The following is a 22,515-nucleotide window of genomic DNA, read 5'->3' as shown; positions in this document are numbered from 1 at the left end:
CATCTTAGAATCTACTTCTACCATAATACATGTTTAAATTTTGTGGGGATGGTGATGGTATTTTGTAACAATAAGAGACAATGTGACTGAAGTGAATAGGGAATTAGTCTTGAAATTAGGAAGAACTTGGTTAAAATTGTGATTCTGATCTTTACATGACCAATAGGCTAGTGACTTGACCTCTCCTCTCTTCTTCACCTCCCCTTCCCTTCCCTCCCCTCCCTTCCCCTCTCCTCCTCTCCTCCTCCTCTCTCTCCTCTTTCATTCTCTTTTCTTCTCTTCTCTCCTCTCTGTATCTTTTTCTCTCCATGAGCTCTATCTTTTTCTCTGTCTGTCTGTAAGTCTCTCTCTCTCTCTCTCTCTCTCTCTCTCTCTCTCTCTCTCTCTCTCTGTCTCTATCTTTCAGATTTAGATTTGACAAAGGTCCATCACTACACAAAAGGGTAATTTAGAGGCTGAAAATTATTGCCTTTCTTTTTTATAATGCTGAATAAATTCAAACCTGATCTAGTAGATAATGTCTTCTTTGCAGAGACCATAATTGAAATGGAAATTTCAAAGTAATAGCTGGACCACTTTCAAGATGATCAGTGGTGCTAGTTAATTCTATTTCAGAATGATCAGGAAATATCATACTGGAAAGAAAGTCCATCCCATTTCATTGTTCCCAGGTGACAAAATTATGTAGCAGCTAAAGCAATACAAAGCAAAATTGAATTACATCTTGATATAGTGTTCTCTTTCAGTTTCCAAACTGTACTTACATTGTTCTACTAGAAAATTTGGGAGAAATTAGTGGTGGTATCAGTTGCTTTATAGAGCCATCACGAGGAAATAAGCAACAACTTAAAAGTACAAAAAAGAGTACCAGAAATCAACTATAGAATGGCAAATTTCAATCATTTGTAGATATCTTCTCCCTGTATCCATGAATAAAGCAGTTATTCTGTTGCAAACGGAGATAAAACTTACCTTACAATTTGAAGAAGACAATGATACATGTCTATATTTTCAAATTTATTTTGAATTTAGAGACTTCGTTTTTTTGCATTTTCTCTACTCAATAACTTTTTGCCTTGCCCCAGATTTGATATTCTCTCCTTGCTGAAATAATTATACTGGCTATATTGAACCAGAGCTAGTTTCTTGAATACTTGAAAGGGCTTGTTGATGGCAATATTCTGAGGCACAGCTTTCTTTAGAGCTACCTTTATCTTTTCTGTAATCTCTTTATTGACTTCTTCAACATATCTTTGTAAGTCTAGGTAACTGGCAGATACTGATGTCTAGATGATACCTGACTCAAATATGATTTATAAGGAGAGTTAGTGTTTTTAGGATTTTTTTTTGTTTTAATCTAGAGTGGTGGACATGGATTGAGAAAGTCACTTAACATTTCTGTGCCTCAGTTTCCTTATATATAAAATGGCAAAAATAATGAAGCCTAAATTTTGGGCCATCAACTACCAAACAGGGTGTATTTTATGAGTGTGAGATGCAATGAGCTGTATCTTACTGTTTGTAAAATGCTTTGTGAACAAGCACTATGTGAATGTGAGTTATTATTTATTTGTCTGATAAAGGGAGGTTTCAAACCAAGAAAATAGCAGGTACATGGCTTATTGACATGAGTTTCCTGTTGTTTATCAATCTGAATTTTACCAGGTGGTAAGAAATCCCATGAGCAGTGAAAAGAAGTCTTTGAGAAAGGAAGGAGCTATAAGATTGAAAAAGGAGTGGAGAAGACACATACTATATGGTTTTTGAGTGCATCCTCTAAGAAACTACTGTCCCTTGTCATGGGTGACAAGCCTGAATATGTGGAGCAAGAAGGGAACCCAAGAGTTGATAAATAATTTACTCTTAGTGAATAAAAAGTGTAAGGAAATAAATATATAACATCTTGGGAGACCTAGAGAAATGGCAAATGGTGTCATCATTATTTTCATTTTGACTCTTTCCTACTTGAATTAGTAAAGCTAACATGAAGTCCTTTTAAACCAAAACAAGAAAAGAAACAACATAAAAACCTTCACAGCCAACCTTCCACCCCCTTCAAAATTTATGGACTCTTGTCCTCTTTACTAGAGCTGACTATGGCTCTGCTACTAATAATTATGATTGAACAAATGACCCCATTATGCTATATGCCCCTTCATTGATCCCCAGAGAGTGTTTGCAAATCCACAGAGATAAAAGTAATTCATTGTTATGATAATTGAGGCACAAAGGTCATGAGGCAGGCAGGTAGGCAGAAGATATTTATTAATGAAATGTATTTTTCTAGATGAAATACCACAGAAGCTGAGCAGCTGTTTTGGTATCCAAGTGAGTAAGTAATTTAGGCGAACAAATGAAAAAACATAGAAAGCAAAGCTTTCTTGAGAATAGATGCTACTGATTGTACTTGTGTAATCTATATCAAATTTCTCTCTGTCATGCAAAGGGGGGAAGGGAAGAGAGGGAGAGAGAAAATATGGAACTTAAAATCCTAAACAATTGAATGTTGAAAATTATCTTTATATGTAATTGGAAAAAAATAAAATGAAAAAATAAAGAAGAGGTACTTGTAGATTTGGGAAACATAAGATTCTCTATACTGAAATCTTTTGTGCTTCTTTATCTCCTCCCTTTCCTTACTTTTCTTTTACCAAGCAGTATCAATAATTGAACTGGTTTTCAAGACTCCAGGGAGTAGCAATGGGCGAAGCTCCAACATGGAAATTCAAGGATTCATTCAAGCAAGTACCTCAAAAATAGAGTCCTCTCTCCATTTTACCAATAGATGAGATTGATGATTCCCTTATAAAGAGAAGATTTTAGAGATTGGTTTTAGTTACTGGTTTGATTATAATTTTATTGTGAAGTTGATCAATAATGATGTTGACAAATTATTAAAAAAATTGAATAAAGTGAGTAAATAAAAACATCCATTCTGAAAGAGTTGATATGACAATGTGCTAAAAAGATAAATTCATGGAGAATAGAAATTTCTTCATGTATGAATCATCAGTGCTATTGCTTTGCTGAGAGCTATTCAGTGGCTCCCTATTGTCTTGAAGTCAAATATTTTGGTATTGGGTGACCAACTTACCTTTACAGTATTCTCTTATACTTCTTTCTTTCATTCAGCCTTAAAATTGTCTTAAACTTCTTTCCTTCATTTGCCAACCAAACTGGACTATTACCTGTCTCTCAGACTTGAGAATTTTCTTGATACTGTTTTTACTCCTGTGAGAATTTTCCTTGGAATGTCCTTCGTCTGCTCCTTTTTCTGAAGTACTATCTATTCTTGAAACTTGCTATCCCACTCCTATAAGCCATCCTTGATTCCTCTTGTTAATGATGACCTTGTCCCTTTGATGCATTTAAAATTTTGTTTTGCAAATCTCTAAGGAACTACCATAAACCATGTATTTAATTAGCTATATTGATGTATCATCCCATTTTGTTGTTGTTGTTGTTGTTGCTGTTGTTCTGTCATTTCATTCAAGTCCAATGATTCCAATTAAGTTCTTGGAAAAGATACTGGAATCATTTGCTATTTCTTTCTCCAGTTCATTTTACAGATGAGGAGATTGAAGCAAAGATATTGAAGGGATTTTTCTAGGGTCATACAGTGTCTGAAGACAGATTTGAACTCATGAAGCTGAATCTTCATGATTCCTAGCTCAGTCCTCCATCCATTGTATCACTTAGCTACCCTTCTGATTTCAAACTAGACTTGTAATATTCAAGAACATAAGAAATCTCCCTTTTTAAAATCTATAGTTGTTTTACTCATAGTCAATATTGAACAATTATGTGTGTATATTTTTATACATATATGTAGTGGTACATGTATATATGTATATCCTTCAGGATAGTTTAGTTATATTTGTCTCATTTCCTTCTTTGTCCTTCCCCACTGTCATATACCCTTTTAAAAATATTTTTATTTAAAGTTTTGAGTTCCAAATTCTATCCTCCCTCTGTCCCTTCCCCCCCAGTCCTGTGAAATCAGACATATAAGTTATAATGTGCAATTATATAAAACATTTCCATAATTTCTAATTATGTAGAATGTTTTAGACATTTTAAAAAGAAGACTTGAATAAAAGAAAAAGAAAGTGAAAAATAACATACTTCAGTCTATTCTCTTATGCCCTTTTGAGGAAATAAAATAAAAATAAGGCCAATTGACTTTAAAAATGCATGGAACATATCTTCAGGCTAACTTCAACTTACTTGTCAGGTCAAGCAAATAAGTATTTAATAAGTTCCCACTATTTTCCAGCTACTTGGCTATGTGCTGTGGATATAGCCCCTGCTCTCCAAATATGGAAGCACTGAGAATTTCTCATCATTGATCACTCTCAAAACTAAACAAGAATGGTTTTACTAATTAGCTACATCATATGGGGAAATTCCCTCTTCATTACTGGGTTTTGATAGATAAAAATAAGGACTCCTATTTTCTCTCCAATTGACCCCACTCAGGTTTTAATGAAATATTCATTTCATTAAACAATTTAACATATTTGCAATAATGTTGAATATCCTCTATTGACCTGATGTGGAAATACAATAGAATATTTAGAATTTGTTTTCATCTTTCTTTTCTTTTACATTTCTGTTTGTTTATTTATGTGTTTGGGTAGTCAGGTTATTTGACAAGAACTGCAGCTTCACTAGGACTACAATGACCCATAAGGAAATCCTAATCATTATTATGAAAGGGTTCAAAACAAATAAGTTCATTTTGATGGAACAGGACCTACAATTGCACCAATCAATATCTAAAATTTAGAACTCATAGCCTTTAGTTATGATATAGTCAATAGATGTAGTAATTCAAGTATTGAGCTTGGATTCAGGAAGGTCCCATATCAAATCTTACCCAAAGATGCTTGTTGAGAAAGTCTCCTCCTGAGTTGCCTTAGATTTGTTATCAGGAGAATGAGGATAAAAATATTATCTATCCCTCTTGGTTGTCATGAGGCTAAAGTGAGATGATATTTATAAATGCTTCGCAAATCTTAAAACTTTATATAAATACTAACAATGATGATGATGTCAGGGTTCTTTCCCCCCAAATATTGTCAATTTTACTGTGAGAATGTCTTCAGCAATTCTCGTGGAGGTAGCCATATAGGCCACATGCTTATTAAATAATGTGGGTGGGTATTTATTGAATGATTTCTTACTCAAATAAAACTTTGTAAATGGGACAGAAAACATATAAGATATAAGATTTGATTTTGTTTCATTTCAACTAAATATAAAGGACATCTTGATTCCTGTTCTTTCTCAGGGTATTCCTATTATATTTCAGGTATAGAAAATTTGACCTTATTATGAAAAGAATTTCACTTTTTTAACTTTTATCCATTTAATTGTATGTTTATGATTATTAGGTAAAGAAAATGATCTTTTAAATTATCAGACAAATAATATACAGATGTGAGTTTAAAGTGAAGTCTAGCTTACACTTTCCAAACCCTATTGTTATATAGACACTTGAGGTTAGATGAAACAGTTCATGAAAACAAATGCTGTACATTGTATTGAACTGCCATATCCCCAGGAAGTTTAACCTTACTAGGTATCCATCTTTTAGTGGCACTCCTAATTCAAATTCAAATATGTTAGTAGGGCATTTCACATGTGTGTCTGTTGAAATATTTAAATACTTTGAAAAACAAAATATTCTTCTTTGGTGTAATCAATACTGGAAAATATTCAGGTCTAGAGTATGTATGTCAGAAAGGGTGAGTCTTCATACCTCCAGTAATAATCATTTTCCCAAAAACTTAATCTCCACCTTTGACTTCCATCTCTTCAGCATTATCTCATCCTTCCACATCAGTATTTTTGTTTTCAAGCTTCCTCAGTTTTCTTGAAAACCCAGTTTCATCTGTGTATGTGACTACTTTGGGCTCTATCTGAACACTGAAGACCTTCCTGTTTCCCTCAGTCTTTTTTAAACAGGCATAGCCTGTTTGAGGTCAGAAAGACCTACTACAGATTACAGTAGACATTACATATTGAAGAGGTGCTATCAGGTTAATTTTGTTCTGTGGAACAATTCAAACCTACTCTCAGAGCTTCTTTTATAGCATCAATACCCTCATACCACAACAAGTCACTTTAATATCAACTCAGAGTTTGACATCTTATGGAGAAATATATATATATATATATATATATATATATATATATATATATATATATATATATATATATTATCCCTTAGCACTTGTCTTTTATCTTCATTCAAATTCAGTCCATGTGGGACTGAAGGGTCTGAGACTGCATGTTTAAATTCATCATAGTCACCACATTGTGGGCTCTTATACTTCTCCTCAAAGACCTAGGCAGTTCTCTGGAATAGGGTCTCCAACTGCTCATCCATAATGTACTCTAACTGTTCAGCTATATAGCAAAGAATGTTATAAATAGAGATTTGGCTTCATATTTGATTACTTCTTCTGGAGAAACTCTTCTTTTTGACAAATCAATAAATATTTTTTTCTTTGTCCACTCTAATGCCTGCTATATGTTAATTTCCATCAACTCAGATGAGCTTGTTATTGGAGTGGATATATCTCCTGGACAGCTCACTAAGAACAATTATGTTCTAAATAGTGTTGTTTTCTCATACATTGGCATAAGTTCCCATTTCAGCAATGGCCCACGCATTCACCATAATCACATCTTCCATTTCTGGAAATTTGTGCTTGTAGAATCTACAACTTAGTCTTGTTCTAAAATACGTGTGTAGGGGTGGCTAGGTGGTGCAGTGGATAAAGCACTGGCCCTGGAGTCAGGAGTACCTGGGTTCAAATCCGGTCTCAGACACTTAATAATTACCTAGCTGTGTAGCCTTGGGCAAGCCACTTAACCCCATTTGTGTTACCAAAAAAAAAACCCTAAAAAAAATAAAATATGTGTGTAGATATCCCAGATTAGAACCCCACCTTACTTTCCACCCTCTGGGATATGCCTAGAACTTTGACTGCCCCACACCCTCCCCCAGCTGACACTTCTCCTCAGAGTTTATGAGAAGTCATAGTATTTTGATAATATTTACTTATTTTGGTAGTTTAGGTGGTGAAATACATAGATTACTGGACTTAGAATCAGGAAGGCTTATCTTCATGAGCTCAAATTCAGTTACTTGCTGTATGAGCATGGCCAAGTCACTTAATCGTATTTGTCTCAGTTTTATCATTTATAAAATTAACTGGAGAAGGAAATGACAAATCACTACAGTATCTTTGCCAATAAAACTCCAAAATGAAGTGATGAAGAGTTAGCTATGTTTTAAAATTTACTGAGAAAAATCTAAGTTGATGAGAGTAGATGCTGTGATAGTAGAAAGGAAGTTGTAGAAATAGCAGTGGGTAATATTAGAAAATTGAGGATTATATTTATAACTATGATATTAGATTGTTATATGAGCATTAAAATTTTGCCTTACCATCAGTTGTTACTTCAGTCAAGTCTATTAACTTGTGTGGTCCTCATTTCTAACAGGAGGGGCTTAGAATTATTATTATCAAGTTTATTACCTGATGATACTTAAGATTACTTTCAGCTTTAGATTTATGATTCTATAATCCAATATTATAATAAGGACTAAGCTATGTGTGTTCTATTAATATAAAGAAATGCTGAGGATTTATGAGGGTTTATTTTATATCCTGCGACTTTGCTAAAGTTTCTAATTGTTTCTAGTGGTTTTTAGATGATCCTTTGGGATTCTCTAGGTATACTATCATGTCATCTGCAAAGAATCAAAGTTTTGTTTCTTCCTTCCCAATTCTAATTCCTTCAGTTTCTTTTTCTTCTCTTATTGCTGAAGATAACATTTTCTAATACTTGAGTAGTACTGATGATAAACAGGCATCCCTGTTTCACACTGATCTTATTGAGAATGCCTCTAACTTATCTCTATTACATATAATGCTTAATGGTTTCAGATAGATACTGCTAATGATTCTAAGGAACAATCCATTTATTCCTATGCTCTCTAGTGTTTTTAGTACGAATGGGTATTATATTTTGTCAAAGGCTTTTCCAGAATCTATTGAGATAATCATATGATTTCTGTTGAGTTTGTTATTGATATAGTCAATTATAGTAACAATTTTCCTAATATTGAACCAGTTCTGCATTTCTGGGATACATCCTGCTTGGTCATAGTCTATTATTCTAGTGATAACGCACTGTAATCAATTTGCTATGATTTTATTTAAGATTTTTGCAGCCATATTCATTAGGGAAATTGGACTATAATTTTCTTTCTCTGTTTTGACTCTTCCTGGTTTAGGTATCAGCACTGTAGAAGGAGTTAGGCAGAGTTCCATCTTCATCTATTTTTCCAAAGAGTTTATATAGAATTTAAACCAATTGTTCATTAAATGCTTGATAGAATTCACTTGTGAATCCATCTGGCTCTGCATATTTTTTTCTTATGGAGTTCAATGGTAGCTTGTTGAATTTATTTTTCTGAGATAGGGTTATTTAAATATTTAATTTCCTCTTCATTTAACCTGGGCAACTTATATTTTTGTAAATATTCAACCATTTCATTTAGATTATCAAATTTAGTGGCATACAGTTGGGCAAAATAATTACAAATTATGACTTTAATTTCCTCCTCATTGGTGGTGAGTTCACTTTTTTCATTTATGATACTAGTAATTTGGTTTTCTTTCTTGTTTTAATCAAATTAGCCAAAGGTTTATCAATTTTATTGGAATTTTCATAAAATCTACTCTTGGTTTTATTAATTAGTTCAAAAGTTTTTGTTCTTTCAATTTTATTAATTTCTTCTTTAATTTTTAGAAATTCTAATTCAATATTTAATTGGAGATTTTGATTTGTTTTTTCTCTATTTTTGTTTTAGTTGCATGCTTAGTTCATTGATTTCCTCTCTCTATTTTATTCATGTAAAGAGTTAAAGATATAGACTTTGGTATATTGTATCATTATTATCATTATCAAGGATGAAATTATTAATTCTTTCTATAATTTGTTGTTTTATCCACACCTTCTTTAAAATGAGGATATTTAGTTTCCAATTAGTTTTAGGTCTGTCTCTCCATGGTCCTTTATTGCATGTGATTTTTATTGTATTATGATCTGAGAAGGAAGCATTCACTATTTCTACCTTTCTACATTTGCTTATAAGTCTTTTATGCTCTAGTACATGGTCAATTTTTATGTGCCATGTATCGTAGAAAAAAAAATTATATACCTTTCTGCCCACATTTGAATTCCTCCAAATGTCCATCATGTCTAGATTTTCTAACATTCTGTTTGCCTCCTTATCTTGCTTCTTGTATATTTTATAGTTTGATTTATCTAAATCTGAGGGAGGGAGGTTGAGATCTCCCACCAGTACAGTTTATTGTCTATGTCTTCCTGTAGCACATTCAGCATCTCCTTTAAGAATTTGGATGCTATACCACTTTATGCATACATATTTAGTATTTAAATTGCTTCATTGTCTATGGTACCTTTCAAGACGATATAGTATTTTAACAGCTGCTTTGTCTGAGGTAAGGATTGCTACTCCAGCCTTTTTCACTTATTCTGAAACAAAATACATTCTGCTCCAACCTTTTACCTTTACTCTATATGTATCTCTCTGTTTCATATGAGATTTTTGTAAGCAGCATATTGTAGGATTCTAGTTTTTAATCCAATCTGCTACTTCCATGGGTTTTATGGAAAAGTTCATCCCATTCACATTTAAAGTTATAATTACTATTTATTGCCCTCCATGCTATCTTCCCTCTGTTTCTATTCCCCCCTTTTTTCTCTTTATTCATATTCACCAGGATTTTATTTCTGAATACCACCACCTTCAGTGTGTTTGCCCCTTTATATCTGGACACCCTCTTATCTCTCCCCTTTCCCTTTGCCCCTTCTTCCTTCCCTTCCTTTTCTTCCCCTCCCCCTTCCCCTTTTAATATTTGAGAAGTTATTAAGTTTCTCAATTTAACTGAGTGTGTGTATGTTAATCCTTCTTTGAGCCAAATTTGATGAGAGAAAGATTCAGGTGGTTTTTACCTCCTTCCTTCTTCCCCTCTATTACAATAGGTCCTTTGTACCTCTTCATGTAATGTGATTTATCCTATTTAATCTCCCACATCCTCCTATTTCTTTACTGTCACCCATTTTTAAAGGAGATATTGTTTTTAAATCATTCTGATTCAAAGACAAGTCATGAGGGTCCATTACTTCTGGCTAAGTATATTCTCTCTAATAGAGTTACAATTCTCAAGTTATTGGGATTCTTTGTCCCATGTGGGAGCATAGCCAGTTTCAACTTATTGGATAGCAACATTTTTTCTTTTCCCTTTTTTCCCTTTTCATGTATCTCTTGAGTCTCCTGTTTGAAGATCAAATTTTCTATTTAGCTCTGGTCTTTTCATCAGGAAAGGTTGTAAGTATTCTATTTCATTAAATGACCACCCCCCCCCCCCCCCGGAAAGAAAAGGCTCAGTTTTGTAGGATAGTGAATTCTTGGCTGCATTCTAAGCTCCCTTCCTCTTTGGACTATTGTATTCCAGGCCCTTCAATATCTTTATGTTGATACAATCAGGTCCTGTGTAATCCTTACTGTGCTTCCTATGTATCTAAATTGTTTCTTTCTGACTGTTTCTCTTTTGTCTGATAGCTCTGGAATTTGGACAAAACATTCCTTGAAGGGGTTTTCATTTTGTGATTCCCTTTCAGGAGGGCATCAATATTTTAAATAGTTTGCCCTCTGGTTCCATGATATCAGGGCAATTTTCCTTCAAAAGTTTTGAAATATAGAGTCCAAACTTTTTTTTTTGTCTTCAATGTGTTCAGAAAGCCAAAGATTCTTAACTTGTCTCTCCTGGATCTCTTCTCTAGGTCAGTAGTTTTGCTGATGAGGTATTTTACCTTATCTTCTGTTTTCTTGATTTTTTTGGTTTTGTTTAACAGATTCCTATTGTCTTATGAAATCATTTGTTTCCACAGATTCTATTCTTCGTTTTAGAGAATTTTCTTCATTTACCTTTTGTAACTCCTTTTCAATTGGTCCATTCTATTTTTAAGGAGTTTTCCATTTGCCCAATTGTGGTTTTAAGAGTATTATTTTCTTGTTGTGAGATGTTAATTTTCTCTTCTAAGGTGTTAATTTTCTCTTGGGTTTCTTTTCCCAATTTTTCCAATTGATTTTTAAACTCCTTTCTAATATATTCTAAGAAGTCTTTCTTGGGTGGAGACCAATTCATTTTCTCCTTAGAAGTTTAAGCTCTCTCTGAGTTAGGGTCTTTTTTCCAAGGTTGTTTTCAATGGATCCCCCTTACTGCTGGCCTGTCTTCATTTTCCTAGAATCTTGTGTTGTGGGAGGGGCTAGTTCACACACCTTTGATTTTGAAAACCCTAGAGGTTTATCTGACTAGGTTTACTAACTCTAAGTGGGCTGGCCACTATGGGGTGGTAGAGGCTTTCTCTGGAGTGTCTGTAACCTTGATTTGTTGCCCACTCCATAGGTCTGGTGGGATGGGGAGAGCAGCATGATCTGAATTATTCTTGAACAATGTGGGCTGGGCCCTCAGGCTATATAGTTAATCTTATTATTCACTCAGTACTGAGAGAGATCTGCTGCCCACACCTGGGGGGGGGGGGTGATGGTTGTTAATGTGTTTTCTCTGCGAAGAGTCCCTCTCTCTCACAGGGATGAGGGGACTCAACTGAAAACATGGGGACTCTGATGAAAATATGAGGCCTGCTTCCCTGGTGTTCCAGGCTGGTAGAGCTCACTAGATTGATGTTTAGCTGAGCTGGAGCTCCCCCTACAACCTGGCTGGAGCTCATCTGCCTGATTAGAAAGCCAAAAGCATCCTTGGCTGTTCTGAAGCTATTCTGGATCTAACCCCGTCACCCCTGCACTGGCTTTCTACTCTCTGATCTCTGCCATCAGCTCACCCCCATTTCCCCTGAGACAGACCTTGTTGGGAGATATTCTGCTTTGCTCCTTCTGGATTTTGTGGATTTGAATTCTGTTAAGAGGCTTGTTTCATATTAGTTCTGAGAGAAAGCCATGAGACCTTAGCACAGTGCCTGCTTATCTCTGCCATCTTGGTCAGAACAGCTGTGTGGGTTCTAACCCTCCTTGGCCCAGTGCATAGAACACTGGCCTTAGAATCAGGAGGATCCATTCTCAGACACAACATTTAATAGCTATGTGATCTTGGGCAAGTCACTTAACTCTATTTGCCCTGATTCCAGGGCCATCTCCAGTTGTTCTGATTCAGCTCTATCCATTGGATTCAGATGACACTGAAGGAAAAAGTGGAGCTAGTGACTTAGCACAGTAATACCTTACTGAAATTACATTTGTGATCTTTTTATGGCATCACCTCCTTGATGTCATGGTCTTCAAGACTCTTCATCTTCATCATCAATCCTCCTGTTCTTGTCACTAAATAACTGTGACTTTGGGGCATCTCAAATAAAGCTCACCTTTTTTCTATAAAAATAAAGGGGATTAGACTGGATCAATTCCTTTATACCTAAAAAGCCAACTACTTTTGAAAAAATTTTTTGCTTTTCCCAAGATAAATTAACCTTGTCATCACTGGACCCTAGTTGAGTATAGGATAACATTTTAGTATTAATAATTTCTCCTCCCAGGTGCCATAAATTCTTCCAATATTAGGATTTTGTTCTGGTTTTGATGATATATCTTTAACAATATGTGAATTTCTTTTGGTAGTGTAAAGACTTTTGCTACCATCATTACCAGTCAAGTCTGTGCCTTATTTACATCACACTGAAGATGATAGCTTAATTCACACTCCATACTACATGCTTGGACTGGGTCTTGAAAAGGGATAGTGCTATTGTTGTTTGAGAATTCTGGGGATTCATGCTGCTTAATCCAGGGGACATCTCACATGTGGAGACCAACTTCTCTAGGGAATTATCAGCAGAAAAAGACATATAAGTGTAGAGAATCCTGGAACAAATGTAACCAGAATCTAGGCACATAAAGGGACAGAATGATGATGTGGAGGAATCAACCTCAGCAATATTCTTCACTGGGAATATAAATTATATAGACTGTGAAGGTCCAGGAAAATGAGAATGAATCCTTTTAACCTGGATAAAATCACAAGTGGGGTGTGTATGTAGGGGGAGGGGAAATGTTTGTCCAGGATGGTACTACAACTCTCTAGGACTCATATTAACCTCAGGAGTTGGGATTATGACATCCTATGATAGGGACTAAAACACCCTAGCAATCCAAAGTTATTTTCCTTTGTCATAGAGATCTCTCTATATAGGATTCTCCCGCAAGTCTGGAGGACATTGTTAGCTTCAGAGGAAATAGCTTTAGCAAAGAGAGGTGTGCTTATGAAACTCAGGAGTAAGTCCTTGTTGATCTACTCTGTAGTATTCAATGACTTCTTTTGCTGAGTGCCTGTGTAGATAAACTTTTTTTATTCTCATAGTGAAGATCTTGGGTAGAGGTATGAATCAAAAAGAATACTATTGAGACTTCCCTTGTTTGTATAAATCCAAAGTCTCAGTGCTAGGACAAGGAATATACTTATATCTTTTCATGTGTTACTCTTAGTTTGGTTGTTTTTAGTTCTCTTTCCTAAGTCAGCAAGAAAAAATATTTTTCTTTTATTGACTTTTGAATATATCATTATAGGGTCAGAGTCAAGAAAATTAAATATTGAAATTCACAGAGAAGGGGGGTAGCTAGGTGGCACAATGGATAGAGCACTGGCCCTGCAGTCAGGAGTATCAAATCCAGCTTCAGGTACTTAATAATTACCTACACGTGTGACCTTGGGCAAGTCACTTAACCCCACTGTCTTGCAAAAAAAACAAAAAAAGGAAAAAAATCACAAAGAAAAAAGAGCAACTGTAGCTATTATTGAAACAGAAATACTTGTTCCTAGTTTGCAGATAAAAAGATAATTTTGTCTCGGATTTATCTTTTCATATTAGAAATTATGAAAGCTAGACTAAGAGAAATAAAGGTTAAGACAACTATAGAATGAAAGGGTTAGTTTTGCATTGCTGCCTCCACCACATTAATCAACCAACATTTAATAAGCATTTTCCTTAAGGCACTAAAAGCACTGGGCAAAGTACTGGAGATACCAAAAGAAGCAAAACACAGTCCTGAGTTCATAGAATAAAGGACTGAATAGGTTTTGCCCTTTTGCTATGCCATAATCATTCAACAAAAATGGGCTTTTTATGATGTCTGGTGAGTTTCTTTAATATAATAATAAATTCTAAAAGTCTGGTCAGTTTCTGCAGTAAATAAAACTAACTGGGAGATGTGTCAGTTTAGGGAGCCTGCTCAGAGGCCAAGGAAGCTGCCTAAAGGTCAGTGATCTGCCAGAAAGGAGTATCTAATTGCCTATTGGATCAACAGAGAGTCCTACCCAACCTCCCTTGCTCACCCTCTTTTCTGTGTCTTCTTATCTGGTGTTCTATGATAGTTCAATGCTAGGAACACTAATTCTATAGTTATACCATGGGCAGAGAGATACAAATTGTTAGGGGAATAGTTTCTTGTCAATATTTTAAGCATGATCTGGGATAGATGACCTGCTGACATGATGTGTCTCAAAAAACAAAACAAAAACATTGAGTGAATATAAAAGATGGAAGGTCTTTACAACACACTTCCTTCAATATCATAGTGTGGTTATTTCCTCTTCTGTTTGCATCAATGTTTATTTATCATTTGGAGAAAGAAAGTGGTAGGGTGGAAGGATGGAGACCCAGGGCCATTAATTACTTCATAGTTTTTTCATCTTTAAGCTATAGGAGATGACTGAAAATCCAGTGATCAAAGTGAAAAATCAAGTGAACAGAACAAAATAAATCACATGCAGAAATATTTTTGCATAAACATATTTACCTTAAGGCCAATTTGGGGATAAGTTTGCAAGGGGAAATTCCTGATAAAAGTGATTATAAAATTTTAACATTGTCAAGTTTACTGCCATTATATACACTATGGAAAGAAACTATTAAATTTATGGTCCTTTGTTTTATTTATTTGAGTCAAAATGTGTCTCTTCCTTTGCCACAGATTACAGTATAATCAAAATGATGTGCTCCAACATCAATATCAATTAGTAAGAAACATAGATTTCAAAAACATTTGAACCTAATTAAAGAAAAGGGACTTATTAAAAACTATTGTTTACTGAATGTAAAGCACCCAGAAATATAACATCTATTAAACAGCTTATATCTGATGTGGATATATATAGATATAGATATAGGTATAGATATGTCAGAGTTTGATTATAACTACTGTCAGTCTCTGAAGTTTAGATTGGATATACCATAGATGTTTGGAAACTTTAACTAAAGGGTAGTAAGATTCATTTTTCTTTCTCTGTATATTTTCTTTCTTTCACAAAAGCACTATTTTCCCAAAAGAGCAATAAGGGATAAAGGAGAAAGTTGCAAGTAAACATAAATCCAGCTATGGTTCCCTTCACTAAAAGAAAGAAGGGAATGTCTTCTTCCTTGTTCCTGGAACTGGGATATCCTGATGCAGAAGATCCTAAAAAAATAACTGTAATTATAAATTTTTGCACCTGAAGCAACTAATCAACTAATAACTAATCAATTATTAAATGTTGATTGATTAATTTAGAAACCAAAAACAACATTAAAGAAAATGGGCATGAAACCTTCAGTTAAAGTAGTAGGTTTGAGATAAAATGTGAACAGATATACCAATGAACTGGGAGAGAGGCCTGTGCAAAGTAACCAGCCTCACTTTCTCCTCAAGAGTCATCTAGCTCTGGTTCTGCTCATCTCACTCAGCATCAGTTCATGCAAATCCCTCCAGGCTTTCCTGAAACCTTGTCCCTCCTGGTTTCTAATAGAACAATAGGGGTGAGGGGAAGGAAGTAAGTTTGGGGGGGGGGGGGAAACTGTAAAACTCAACTAATATCTTTAATAAAAATTAATTAAAAAAATACCAGCAAAAAAAAAGAGTCATCTAGCTCCAATGATAGAGATCAAGATGACTGAAGATGTCCCCACTTATAGTGGGAGACCTTGACATGTCAGGACTAGTTTGATGGAGGAAGTTCCAATTCAATGATTAAGGCTAGGTAAGAGTTGAGGTGGAAAAAAAAATGATCTAATACCTAGCCAAAAAAAAAAAAGTCAATCTGTGAGTTCAACACCCTCAAGTTTTCTACCCAAAACAGAAACATTTGCTATTCACATGAATTCTGAGCCAATCAGGGCTGAAACAAAGACTAAGTAGGGACTGACCTGGGATTGGTTCTTGATCAATCAGTGAGAGCCAGAGGAATTGGGTTCAAGGATTCGTGCTTATGAAAGAAATCTGGTGATTAATTAACTATGAAGGTTAAAGCTCTCTCAGCAGTTCAGTGATCTAGGACAATTCTGAAAGATTTGTTATGGAAAATGCCATCCACATCCAAAGAAAAAAATAATAGTCTGCAGAGTAAAGCATACTATAGTCACTTTTTAAAACTTCTTTCATGTTTTTCCTTTCTTTCTCACGGTTCTAATTCCTCTTCACAATATGACATATGGAAATATGTTAAACACAACATATGTGTGCAACCTACAGATTGCACATTGGTGTGTGGAGGGGGAGAGAAGGGAAGGTGATAGAATAATGTGGAACTCAAACATTTGCAAAAGCGAAAATATTGAAAACTATCTTTGTATCAATTGGAAAAAAATTAAAAAATAAATTATAGAAAGAAATATGGTCAGTAAACCCCAAGATATCTTGTAAAGTTTCAGTAATCAAAATTTATATTCCTTTGGGCAGAGTACCTGTGGGGACCCACAGGTAAGGATAAAATGCCCTCTGTAGACTGAGGTAAGGGAAGGGAAAGGAAAGGAAAGAAGAATTTGTCACTTATATTACACATGACTAGTGATCCTCAACCAGGTGCCTTAATGATATATAGACTGTGGAAGGGGCTTTTGAGGACTGACTTTCTTGAGAAGGATTCTTATCTTGTATGGGAAATGACACAAAAGGTAATGGGGGGGAATCACACTAATTGGTTACTATTACTACTCAAAAAATCCTATTTTTGCCTTCAAAAATACCAAATACAGCATGTACTTTTGAGAAAGATCAATTCTGTTTTCCCATTTCTGGTTGGAATTTGCAGAAATCTATACAGCTTTCTTTCCTTTTCTAGGGGTAGTATAGAATCTCATTAATTTTTTTTTCTTGCCTCTTTTATCTTCAGGGTTTCTAGAATGAGACTGGGGGAGGATACTTTGGGGATAAAGAGAATAGTTGGTTAAATAAAATTAATGGAAAAAAGGAAAAGAAAAAATATTCTCCCCCCTCCACTCTTCATTGTGAAACACCATATTCAAGGCTCCAGGCATTAACCCTGCTCTGCTCCCCATTGTGAAACGGATTGGGAGTTATGCAAAGTTGACAGTTGAGGCTGCAGGAGATGTTCTTATAATTTTCCAATTTAAAAGGCTATGTATCAGCAAATTCTCAGGGCGTGCATGTGTGTGTGTGTATATATGATACATATCTTTTTCTATACACACTGCACATAAAAATAATGAGAAAGTCACTTAAGCACTTGGAAGCTCTGATAACAAGACTTAAACTGTATCTATACAATGCTAATCAGCCAGATACCTGGATCTTTTAGATTTAAGACTGAAATGAGGAATTTTTACCCCATTTTCTAACATTGAGCAACAATCGGCAGATACGTTTATGTTGGTTGGGTAATTTGGTGTGGACATCAGTACCTGGTTTGCTAACAACAGTTTCAACATCTTTTCTTTGAAATTAAGACATTAATCCATCTGTCAGTACTTAATCATTCACAGGGCACCCATTTTTAAAATTGTTGTGGTGGGATAATTTAATACATGGTAGATTCATTGGCTTATTGGAATTGGTAGTCCTTCCACTAATCCAAATCATAAACCCTTCGAAGAATCCCATCTATACATGGAAAGCACAGTGCTTTCTACCCTCAAGGAAATTATAGTCTAGCTGAAGTGATGACACTATCTTACATGAAATAACAAAAGGGGAGTAAAAATAATGTATTAGAAAATTATTAAATTATCAAACTAATTTTCCCTCCCTTTTTTGTAGAAGTGAAGGCCCAGGGTTGAGGAATTTGCATATACTGTCAGCTTTGATATATTGGTTTTGCTGAAATACTTCTTCCTTTCTTTTTTATCCTTTGTTCCAAGGGATGGTTTGCTAAACAGAAGAGGGAGTATGCATTCAGAAACTAATTGGATATGAAATCAAAAGAAATAAAAATACATTTAATTTTTTTAAATGCATACAGTACATACCCAGGCTTATAGGAGCTCAGAGGGTAGAGAGCTAATTGTGAATTTACCATCAAGATTATCTGTGGAGAATTTTGGGTCCTACTCTTGAAGAGTAGGTAAGATTCTATGAAGCAAATATATTTGGAGACCAATTCAGGTAGAAAATACACCATAAAAAAATAACAGCAAAAAATAGAGTTGCATGATTAACAAGGTAGACATAAGGGAAACTGGCCTTGTTAAATCAGAAGATTCAAATTCATTTCTGATCAATCCAATCGGTTCAATTTAATAGACATTTATTAAATTCCTATCTGTATGTAAGTCTTTGTGCTACTAATAAGGATTAAAAAAACAAATAAAGAAAATCTAAAAAGTAAAAGACCCAGCCTCTATTTTAGGAAATTTACTTTTTGAGAATCAAATATGAATAACCTTAGGAAGAGGTCAGAGAAGACAATGGAAAGTGTTCAAAGTCAGTAGTATTACTGGAATTATTGACTCATAGAATTTTAAAGCCAATGCAATTAATTCATACTGCAATGCTAAATAATCATAATCTCTAATTTTTTAAACAAACACTTTTCAAACTAAAGAGATTAATAAATATTTTAAAATCTGGGTGATAGGAGAGGGAAGAATTGTGAAAAATTTATCATCATCATCATCATAAATTTTTATATTGAAGTTTTTCTGAAGATATTTTTGATGAATAGGTAGAAGAAAACTTGCATCCCATTATTTTTACTCACTTGCAAAAAGCAGTTATTTTTTCCACTTGCAGTACAGTAAAGAAAGTCTGAAAAGAGCACATATCCCAAGGACACTAAAGGATAGAAATTTTAAAAGGACTACAAACAGAGACAAAATGGAAACATATTTACTAAAATCTTCTTGATAAATATTTCTCCTTCTCTAATAGGGCAATGCTATCTTGAATTCTAATAACAGAATCCCAGATGCATTTATAGAATGGATAGAAATGGCTATAAAGATGGGAAAAGGAACTAGATTTGACAAATTCTATAAAAAGGCAATCAGTTCTAGGGGCAAATATACAAAATATTTAAATAAGGAAAATATATCAAAGTCTTGGGGAGGGTTAAATAAAATTTTCTTAAGTGCAAAAAGAAGGCAAATGGAAAGAGTTCTTATGAATCTTGTTTGGTCAATGCAAAAATCTTTGTAAATTATCTCTATACATGAATTGAGGAAATCCTAAAGGAGAATATTAAAGGGGAAAAATCTAATATTTAACAAAAGCCATAACTTTACCATTTTAAAATTAACTGAAATATGTAGAGAGCATAATATCCTGTTGTGATTATAGTTACTTGATTGTAAAAAGAAAAAAAACCATTTAATTAGGAAAATTGCATTTTTTATAGGAACTTTTAAAACAAAATGCTTTATCCACTGTAAGTATTCCTCAAAGGCATTAAAGATAGTTTAAAAATATAAAAACATCTATGTCTATGCTGAACAATGTTTATAAAATAGACATCAGATGATGTATCAAACAAAGATGCATAATCTTTATTGTTTTATTTAATCATTCTGATGGAGGAGATACAGCTGTAATCCTTGAAGAAAGGGGTTTCCTTTTCAGCAGTGAGAGCTTTCAGATGTTCTTCTTTATAGATGACATTATACTGATCTCATTAAGTTCCAGAATATTTCAGAGCTTCCTGGAAGAGATCTGTAATCTCTCAAAGGAGTGTGTGTGTGTGTGTGTGTGTGTGTGTGTGTGTGTGTGTGTGTGTATAATAGATTAGATAAATAAATGGATGGATGGAGAGAGAGAGAGAGAGAGAGAGAGAGAGAGAGAGAGAGAGAGAGAGAGATAAATATAGAGAATGACCTATATGCCTGTCTATGTTTTCCCCAGAGTTTGCCACAAGTCCATACAACCTGCTAGAGGTCTCATCAGTTTCTAAGGACATGATTTGACCTCCTCCCTTCTTTTTTTATCTTTCCTACACAGTTTATAGAAGTAAAAAAATCGATATTGTCATATATGTATATGTATATGTATATGTATATGTATATGTATATATATATATATATATATATATATATACATATATATACATATATATACACACACACATTGTGAGGGTGAATCTTCTACTTGTGGCCAGTATATAATATCATTCCAGGCTACACTGCCTTGAGACTATCTCTTATAACTCTTTTTCTTTGCAGGTCCTCACTTTTATATTGTAGATTTCTCACATCTACTATATGCCTCTCAATTGTCATCAATAAAATATTCATTTTCCTTCAAAGATAAACTTATTCTGAATAACAGGCAACTCAAAAATCAATTATGTCTCAAATCCATTTGTGTTATGTTATTGAATATTAAATAACAAAAAATTATAATGCTAGAATAGAAACTTATCCAAAGATCATTTTTACCTAAGTTCTTTAGAAAAAGATAGAAAGAATGAAATAATTTTTATTATTTTACTTACTGTTTGCTTCATTGAAAATCTTCATAAATTAAATTATTTTTTAAAATTATAAAGACCAAGCAAGAAAACATTACCTAAGGAGGGAAAGAAAAGTGTTCCAAGGGACCTTCTAAAGCATAAAGATTGACTTATTGCTAATTTGTAATAATTGAAGAAGTTACCCAATAGGACAATTGTACTTTTACTGCCCTTATTGGTATGTCAAAACCTTAGACTCAATAAGTCATGACATATTTTTGGACTATCAATATATAAAATTGAGTCAAGTTTAATGAGAATGCTGCCATATTTGATGTTCACATACAAAACAACATAAAAATGTCAAGAATAATTGATATAAAGGGGCGGCTAGGTGGCGCAGTGGATAGCCCTGGAGTCAGGAGTACCTGAGTTCAAACTTGGCCTGAGACACTTAATAATTATCTTGCTGTGTGGGCTTAGGCAAGCCACTTAAACCCATTGATTTGCAAAAACCTAAAAAACAAAAGAATAGTTGATATAAACAATAAGGGTTGTGTCTCTCTCCCACACCAGTTATAAATCAATCAATCAATCAATCAGTCAATCAAAGGACTTCCTTTCCAAGTACTTTCAAGATATTCCTTTGTCATAAGTGTCTCCTTCACACATACTTCACCTTTGTATTCTCTTTGACTCACCTTTTGCCAAGAACATTTTTGTGAATGAAATAAGCATGTTTCCCTTGACTATATGTGATATTTATTCTTTTATGTCAACTTTTTCTTAATTTACAACTTAAATCACTGGGAATAATACTGGATGTAGACTATGAAAGTGATGGCTAGATATTAGAAGTCGTCACTATATGTTTTAAAAATCCCAATGATTAGAGCTATATAAAAGTGGAACAGTCTACCATAGATAATAATGGGTAGCCCTTCATTGAAGGTTTTCAATCAAAATATGTCTATTTCTTAAGCATTTTGTAGAAAATACATTGTTTTACAAGTATGGATTTGTCTAAATAACCACCAAAGTCTATCCAAGTCTGATATTCTGAAAAAAAAGACAAAATATCACATCTAAAACATTTTTAAATTACCTCAATAATTAGAAGGTTTTCTAAAATTATAATGTGTTGATGGTTATATAGAAACATTTGGGAGCAAAGTTTAGTTTTAAAATCCCATTTAAAAATAAAGGTTGCCATTGTATCACTTGAGTTTTTAAGTTTGAAGCCTAAGAATTTCAGCTGATAAAATATGGATTATCTGATAGGATTTTGTGATAGTTTGGATGAACTGTGCTATTATACTAGTATTGGGGACTCCAATAAGAAGAAAGTCTCTCTGCCAATGCAGGGAAGTGCTATTCTTTCACCTTAGCAACTTAATTACCAAGAACTCTGAGAGGCCATTACTAATCCAGGTTTAGGCAGCCAGATCCTGTAAGAAGGTTCAAATGAAGGTAGATTTTCCTGGCCCTGCATTTAGATCTCTAGTCATTATACAAACACTGTCTCTCAGTAAAATAAACATAAGTTATGATGTCCTAACTACCTTTCATAAAGATACCCTTCTGTTCCACATTGATTTAGAAAGCCAACATGTTTAATAAAAATAATTGATGTTATCTAGAATATTAACAAGTAACTAAAATCACATATTAAAAGCATTAAATGGTCCATATGGGATACTAGGGCTAGAAGTCTGATCTTGGGGCAGTGACATATTCTGTC

At 34.1% G+C, this 22,515-nt stretch overlaps 1 protein-coding gene and 1 pseudogene across 1 annotated transcript in view; one reads left to right on the top strand and one right to left on the bottom strand.

Annotated features, from left to right (window-relative positions):
* NYAP2 (neuronal tyrosine-phosphorylated phosphoinositide-3-kinase adaptor 2) overlaps window positions 1-22,515 on the top strand; it is a 318,657-nt gene that overhangs the window by 59,209 nt on the left and 236,933 nt on the right. The gene's annotated exons all lie outside the window — the stretch shown is intronic.
* LOC141491494 (eukaryotic translation initiation factor 2 subunit 1 pseudogene) overlaps window positions 5,793-22,515 on the bottom strand; it is a 30,345-nt pseudogene continuing 13,622 nt past the window's right edge.

Source organism: Macrotis lagotis, chromosome 6 (genome assembly GCF_037893015.1).
Source record: "Macrotis lagotis isolate mMagLag1 chromosome 6, bilby.v1.9.chrom.fasta, whole genome shotgun sequence".
NCBI classification, from domain to species: Eukaryota; Metazoa; Chordata; class Mammalia; order Peramelemorphia; family Peramelidae; genus Macrotis; species Macrotis lagotis.
This window is presented reverse-complemented; position numbering and strand designations above follow the sequence as displayed.